The sequence below is a fragment of the Rhinopithecus bieti genome, unplaced genomic scaffold, assembly GCF_001698545.2.
Source record: "Rhinopithecus bieti isolate Rb0 unplaced genomic scaffold, ASM169854v2 scaffold_21022, whole genome shotgun sequence".
Classification (NCBI taxonomy): Eukaryota; Metazoa; Chordata; class Mammalia; order Primates; family Cercopithecidae; genus Rhinopithecus; species Rhinopithecus bieti.
The window spans coordinates 864,815-872,761 of NW_016810401.1; the positions used below are offsets into that span (position 1 = coordinate 864,815).

The 7,947-nt window shown below is 36.2% G+C and overlaps 1 protein-coding gene across 1 annotated transcript in view; it reads right to left on the reverse strand.

The window, feature by feature from the left end:
- The window catches only part of CD163L1 (CD163 molecule like 1), a 94,892-nt gene extending 93,241 nt beyond the window's left edge, over positions 1–1,651 (reverse strand). The window contains exon 1 of the mRNA XM_017891841.1: positions 1,594–1,651. The gene's annotated coding sequence lies outside the window, so the exon portion shown is untranslated. The remainder of the gene's footprint in view (positions 1–1,593) is intronic.
- Positions 1,652–7,947: the final 6,296 nt, after the last annotated feature.

A 7,947-nucleotide genomic window follows, 5' to 3' on the forward strand; every position in this document is an offset into this window, starting at 1 on the left:
AAAAAAAAAAAAAAAAAAAAAAATAGTAATTGGATTTGTTTTCCAGGGCTACCATAGCACAGTACCACTAACTGGGTGGCTTAAAACAATAGTAATATATATTTTTTACAGTTCTGGAAATGACAAGAATGAAATCAGGGTGTCAGCAGGCCATGTCCCTACAAAAGCTCTAAGGAAGGAGCCTTCCTTGCCTCTTCCTGGCTTTTCCTTGTTGCTGGCAATCATAAGCATTCCTTGGTTTGAAGATTCATCACTCCAGCCTCTGCCTCCACCACCACACAGCATCCTTCCCGTGGGTTTCTAAGTCCACATTTTCCTCCTTTTGGAAGGGCACATCATCGGATTAGGGCTTACTCTAATCCAGTATAGCCTCATTTTAACTGATTACATTTGCAAAGACCCTATTTCCAATTGAGGCCACATTCATAGATACAAGGGATTAGGACCTGAACATATCTTCTGTGGGGACACAATTCAGTCCACGACAGTAATGTACCAGTGCTGGTTTCAAAGTTTTGACAAATGTTCCATGATGATATTAGATGATAATTATTAGATTAGGGGAAATTGAAAATGGATGAGCAGTAAATGGAAACTCTCTTTATTATCTTTGCAACTTTTCTGTAAATCTAAATTATTCTGATATAAACAGTTTATTTAAAAGAGAAGTGAGAAGTGTATCTTTTAAAAGTATGTTTATAAAACATTTGAGGAAATATGCTGAAAGAAGGAAAATGAGCAAGCTACTCTACATTTTCAAATGCAAACATAACCTATTTGTATAATTTATGATGTTATTATAAATCACAGCTATAGATTTATACATATATGTATATAATATAAGTTTCTTAAATTATAATATAGTCTTTCTTTAGATATATTTATTAGGAGTTTTATAGTCCACTGTGATTCCAAAATAATAAATTGCAGTGGTGAGGGACAAATTCCTTTTTCCTTCCCTACAGATTATGTGGTCTTCTTATAGATACTATAGCAGAAATTCGGGGTAAGCAACAATATGGTAAGGAAGAAGTGAGGAATGCTAGGGCCAGAAATATTTTTTAAAATTTTGGCTTTAAAATTTTCTTTCTAACTAGAAAACCTTTAGAGAAAACTAGAACACATATGCAAACAAGATTTTAGGTGACAAAAAATTATTTACAACCACTCTAGGGCTACCTATTTGTCAGATAACCATGAGATCATGCTAGGCAGGAAGGGCAAGACATTGGAGGATATGACTAGGTAGGAGGACACAGCATTTGTTTTTGGTCTGAAAGGACAGTGGCAGGTTACAGAAAATAGACTGTAGTTCTAGAAGAACCCAGAAATCCCCACAGGCCAAGAAGGAGGGCTTATGTTTACAGATTGAGCTGGTGAGATCACAGAGTCAACAGCAGCACCAAGCAGAAGACATGATACTGTTTCATCAAATTAATGCCAACATCTGTATCTATGACTCACCCAATCCTAAATAAATGCATTTGCCCATAGTGACAAGGCAACTAGTGTAAATGCATGAAGTGAGTTGAGATCGGAATGTGGTACAATGGCAGGTGCATGTCCTGTTGGAAGGAAGAAGAGGCTACTCACCTCCAAGTCACCGTTGTCATGTTGAAGTGATGGCCCAATGTTTTCAGACCTCCTGATTTTCAAGAGAAACAGAAATCTGTATTATATTAGCAATAATCCAGTCAAAAATTGGAAGAAAAAAGACACATTTATAATGACAACAAATGCACAAACTTACTTAGGAGCCAATTAAACAAGAAGTGTTAGGACTGTTATATTATAACATACAATAGAGAGAGAGAGAGATTATTAATAATGAATGAATTGTATTGGGTGGACAACAGAAGGAGATAGTTCTGTAAAGGAGTCATTAAAAAAAGTAATCTAATAATTATTAAGGTGGCAAAGATAAACATTTTTATTTCTAAAGTACATCATTTTCCAAAGAACATGATTTGTTTAACTAGGTGATTGAAGTGGCCAAGTGATATAGACATTAAAGATAAGAAAAAATTGAGACTAGACAGAGACAAAAGCAAACCTTGAGAGGACAATTTTGCTAATATAAATTTGTTTTTATCTGTATGGAGGTGGCCCTTATTCTAGGTTTGCCTTTGTTTCATCAAAGTAAACAGGTTACCTACAAAGAGTAACAGTTTCACAAATTTACGCTTAAGTGGGTATAAGACAATGAAAATTGGAAATGTTTTGACTCCATATAAACTGTATTTTGTTTTGAAAAGCAATATAACATGATGGTGAGGAATGTGGCCACTTGATCCAGAGCACCTGGGTTCAAATTTCAGCTCTGTCATTACTAGCTGCAAGCTTTTAAGCAAGTCATTTAACCTCTGTATTTTAGCTTTCCCAAATCTAAAATGGGTATAAAAAAGTATGTACCTCATAAAGTTATTGCGAGTATTAAGTTTTTAATTCATATAAAGCATTGAGACAGTCCCTAGCACATAGTGAGCAACATGTAAATGTTAACTCTTATTATATGGAGTGGAGATTTCACCATGAAGAGGAAATACTGAGCAATAAAAGAAGGGGAGAGAACATTACTACTAATATTCTGTCAAACAATGATGGAAAGTCTGAAAGCACCACAACAATGATTTTTAACCATCCAGGAATGTATTAACAGGAAATATTTTAACAATTAGTGTCTGATACATAATTTTGATAAAAATAAATCTAAAATATAAGTAAAGACTCTATATTAAATATTACTTTGAAACATGTACATAAAGATTTATGTTAATTAGCATATACACAGAGTTCCTCAGTATATATACTCTAAAAAGATATATACATATGTTCATATTTACACACACACATATATATAGTACCTGGCATATGATTGGATGCATAGTATATGGAATATAATTGGGTATTTAATACATAATACCTGACACATAGTAGGTGCTCAAAAAGTTTTGTTGAATAAATGACTAAATAATTTAGTTAATTTATGTCAAATATATATTTGAAATTGACAAGAAGTGCAAAAATACAGAAAGTGTGCCAAATGGCATGTTTCCACAAGAGGGTTGCTTTGGAGACTTAAATGTCAGAAAGGGGTGTTTGTAATACCTGGATACTAAGAAAGGATTAAAAATCAATTTTCACCCTTCACCTGGATCTCGGCAAGATGGCACAATAGAGTTTTCCAACACTCGCTCCCTACAGAAACATTTGAACACTATTCATGCACAAAAATACCCTCACAAAAGCTAAGAAAACCGGGTGACAGACTATAGAACATATGTGTAGCACAGCAATAAGAAAAGATGCACTGGAGAGGAAGGACAGTTTTACATGATCAACATCACCTCTGCCCCAAATCCAGAAAGCATGATGTGGAGACAGATACCCTCCCTGGAAAGGGAAGTAAGCATCAGACTTTGCCTAGAACTTCAACACTAAGCCTGCCCTAGCAAAACCCAACACTGGGCAGGCCCAAGGCCCCAGACTCCAGGGTCGCAGCCATAGACTGGGTTCCAGGCCCACGCTGGTGTCAGGCCAGATCCTACAGCCCTAGGCTCCAACCATGCTTGTTGGACTCAGTTTCTTGGGTCCTGCCATACCACCAGACCTACTCCAATGGCCTCAAGCTGCAGACTGCCTTAGTACCAGGCTGGCCCCAGCAGTCCTGGGCTTCAGATACACCCCAGGGCCAGGCCATTCCCCAAAGACTCAGACTCCCAGCCTTTTCCTGCAACCCTAGACATCAAGCTAGCATCCATGAACCAAGTCTCCAGACTGACACCTGCAGTTACAGGATTGAGGCCCATCTAGCATCAAGCCAATGCCTGTGGCTCCAGGATCTATGCTTACTCCCACGGACCCAATCAGAAGGTAAACTCAAGTAGATCCAGGCTCCAGGCCCAACCCATGGATCTTGACACCAAGCTCACCCACCTTCTGGCCAAGGCCCCAGGCCTACCTGCATGAGGACTTCAGTAGCATGCTTTTCTGCGAACCATGCCAAATGACCTGTCCATAACTTCTGGATGGGCTGAGTGATAGAGGGCTTTCCCATACGAAGCAAGTCTCCAAAGACTGCAATAAGTCCCTACCTCTTTAAATGCACAGACACCAACATAGCCACGAGGATCAAGAACACAGCCACGAGGATCAGGCAAACATGGCATCGCCAAGAAACAACATAAAGCACCAGTAAAAAATTGATACAGTTTGGATATGGTTGTTTGTCTCCACCAAGTCTCATGTTGGCATTTGATCCCCAGTGTTAGGGGTGCAACCTAATAGGAAGTGTTTGGGTCATGGCAGCAGATCCCTCTTGAATAGATGAATGCGCTACCTGGGGTAAAGGTTAAGTAAGTTCTTACTCTATAAGTTCCTGTGAGAGCTAGTTGTTAAAAAGAAACTGACGCCTCGACCCTATCTCTTGCTTTCCCTCCTGCTAAGTTTTCTTGGCACACATTGGCACCCCTTCTCTTTCTGCCATGAGTAAAAGCAACCTGAGGCTCTTATAAGATGCTCACTCTTGGATTCTCCAGACATGAGAATTGTGAGCCAAACAAATGTTTTTCTTTATAAATTACTCAGTCTCAGGTATGTCTTTATAGCAACACAAAACAGACTAAGACACCAACTCTAAAGAAATGAATATATGAACTGTCTAACAATGAATTCTAAATAATTGTTTTAAAGAAGCTTGGTGAACAAGATAATACAGAGAAGCAATTCAATATAATTCAGAAAACAATTACCAAAACAAATTTAAAAACTAACAGAAAGGTTAAAATTCTAAAAAAGAAAAAAATTAATAAAAATTCTGGACCTAATAAATACAATGAAGAAATAAAAATGCAATAGAGAGCCTCTACCACAGAACTGATCAAGCAGAAGAAAGTATAATATATGTGAACTCAAAACCAGTCAGAGGAGAAAAAGAAATAAAAAGAAAGGACAAAAATTTATGAAACAGCATCAAATGAGTAAATATTCAAATTATATGATTTAAAAAAGGAGAAGAAAGAGACAAAAGGCCAGAAAACATACTTTAGAAAATAAATATCGAGGTATAGGGAAGACAAAGGTCTCCAATCAGATTTAATGCAAACAAGACTCCAAGACATATAATTATAATCACACTGTCAAAAGTCAAAGACAAAGAGAGAATCCTAAAGGCAGCAAGAGAAAAGACACATATCAAATGCAAGGGAGATCCAAAAAGAAGAGCAGTGGACTTCTCAGAAGAAAATGTACAAGCCAGAACTGTGTGAGATGATATATTCAAAGTGCCAAAGGAAAAAAACAAACAAGAATATTTTACCCAGAAAATCTGTCTTTTAAAAATGAAAAAGAGGTAGACGTTTCCAGAAAATGAAAAGCTAAGGGAGTTAATCAACACTATGCTTGTCTTAAAAAAAATACTAACAGAAGTTCTTCAAGCTGAAAAAAAAAGGTAGCTGATTAGCAACATCAAGACATGAAAGTGTAAGACTTACTAATAAAAGTAAGTCGGTAGTCAAATTCAGAATACTCTAATACTGTAACAATGATGAAATTTTTATATCTTTTATATCTTTACTATGTAAATTTTTTTATATCTTTAGTATGATAGTTGGAAGACAAAATGAATAGAGTAATAATAGCTCCAATAATTTGTTAAGAGGTACACAATATAAAAGATGTAAACTATGACATCAAAACATAAAATGTATTGCGCAGCAGAGTGAAAGTCTTATTTTTTATGCAATCAAAGTTACATTGTTGTCAGCTTAAAAATAGCCTATTATAACTATTAGGTATTTTATATAAGCCTCATGGTAATTACAAAGCAAAAACCCATAGTAGATACCCCAAAATAAAAGTAACAAATCAGAACCAATGCAGTGGTACATGACTATAGTTCCAGTTACTTGGAAGGCCAAGGCAGGAGGGTCACTTGAGTCTAGGAGCTTGAGGCTATAGTGTACTATAATCACACCTGTGAATGCTACTGCACTCCAGCCTGGGCAACAGAGACCCCCATCTCTATTTTTAAAAAGAGTAAGAAATCAAAGCATACCACTAGAGACAATCATCTAATGACAAATGAAGACAGCAAGCAAGAAAGTAACAAAACATCTACAAAACAACCAGCAAATCATTAACAAAATGGCAGTAGTAAGACCTTACTTATAAATAATTACTTTGAATGTAAATGGATTAAATTCTCTAATCAAAAGACAGGCTGAATAGATTAAAAAACAGGACTCAGCAATACACTGACCACAAGCGACTCACTTTAATATTAAGGACACACACAGAATGAGAATGAAATGCTGGGAAAAGTTAATCCATGCAAATGGAAACTAACACAGAGCAAAGGTAGCTATACTTATATCAGACAAAATAAACTTTAAATTAAAAACTGTAAAAGGTCCAGGCACGGTGGCTTACGCCCGTAATCCTAGCACTTTGGGAGGCCGAGGCGGGTGGATCACCTGAGGTCAGGAGTTTGAGACCAGCCTGGCCGACATGGCGAAAGTCCATCTCTACTAAAAATACAAAAATTAGCTGGGTACAGAGGTGGGCATTTGTAATCCCAGCTACTCGGGAGGCTGAGGCAGGAGAATAGCTTGAACCCAGCAGGCAGAAGTTGCAGTGAGTGGAGATCCTGCCACTGCACCCCAGCCTGGGCGACAGAGCGAGACTCTGTCTCAAAAAAACAAAAAAACAAAAAAAAAAAAAAAAAAAAAAGAAAAAGAAACTTTAAAAGAAAAAAAAAAAGAAGGTCATTATATAATGCTAAAGGGGTCAATTAATCAAGAGGACATAACAATTGTAAATCTACACACATCCAACATAGGAGAACCTAAACATATAAAGTAAATATTAATAGATCCAAAAGGAGAGATAGAATTTAATGCAGTAAACAGTAAGGGACTTACATACTCAACTTTCAGCAATTGTCAAATTATTCAAACAGAAAATCAATAAAGGAACATCAGATTAAACTACACTTAATAGACATATACAAAGCATTCTATCAGCAGCAGAATAAATATTTTTATTAAGAACACATGGAACATTCTCTAGTATTGATCATATGTTAGGTCACAAAACAAGTCTAAACAAATTTAGGAAGACTAGAATTACATCAAGTCTCTTTTCCAAACTTAATACTATTAAATAGAAACCAGTAACAAAAACATTGAAAAAATTCACAAATATATGGAAATTAATCGAATGCTTCTGAACAACAAATGGGTCAAAGAAGAAATTAAAAGGTAAATCAAAAAGTATTTAGAGACAAATGAAAATGGAAATAACATATCAAAGCTTATAGGATGCAACAAATGTAGTTCTACAAGGGAAGTTTACAGCATTAAACATCTACATAAAAAAAATCTCCAATAAGCAACCTAATGCTATAACTCAAGGAACTAGAAAAAGAAAAACAAACTAACCCTAAAGCTAAGTACAAAAAGGAAAGAATAAATGACGGAGCAGAAGTAAACCAAACAGACTAGAAAAGCAAACAAAAGATTGAAAAAACTAAGAGCTGGTTTTTAAAAAGATAAACAAATTTGACAAACATTGACCTAGACTAAGAAGAAAAGAGAGAGCACTCAAATAAATAAAATCAGGTATGAAAAAGGAGACATTACAACTGATGTCCCATAAATACTAAGGACCACAAGAGACTAACAATAAATTGAACAAATATCCAAGCAAGAAAGCACAACCATAAGCACAAACAAAATAGAACAAACAGGTGAGAGATCATGGTACCTGGTTTTAACATAATAACAAGGAAAGAGACACTGAAGAAGGTAGGAAGGACAGTCTTGCATTGTCTACACTACCCACCCCAAGCCGCAGGCAACACAGCATGGAGAGAGGGTCTGTGTGCTTAGGGGAAGAAGAATGAAGTGAGTATGAGACTTTGCATTGGAGCTCAGTGCCACCCTCTCA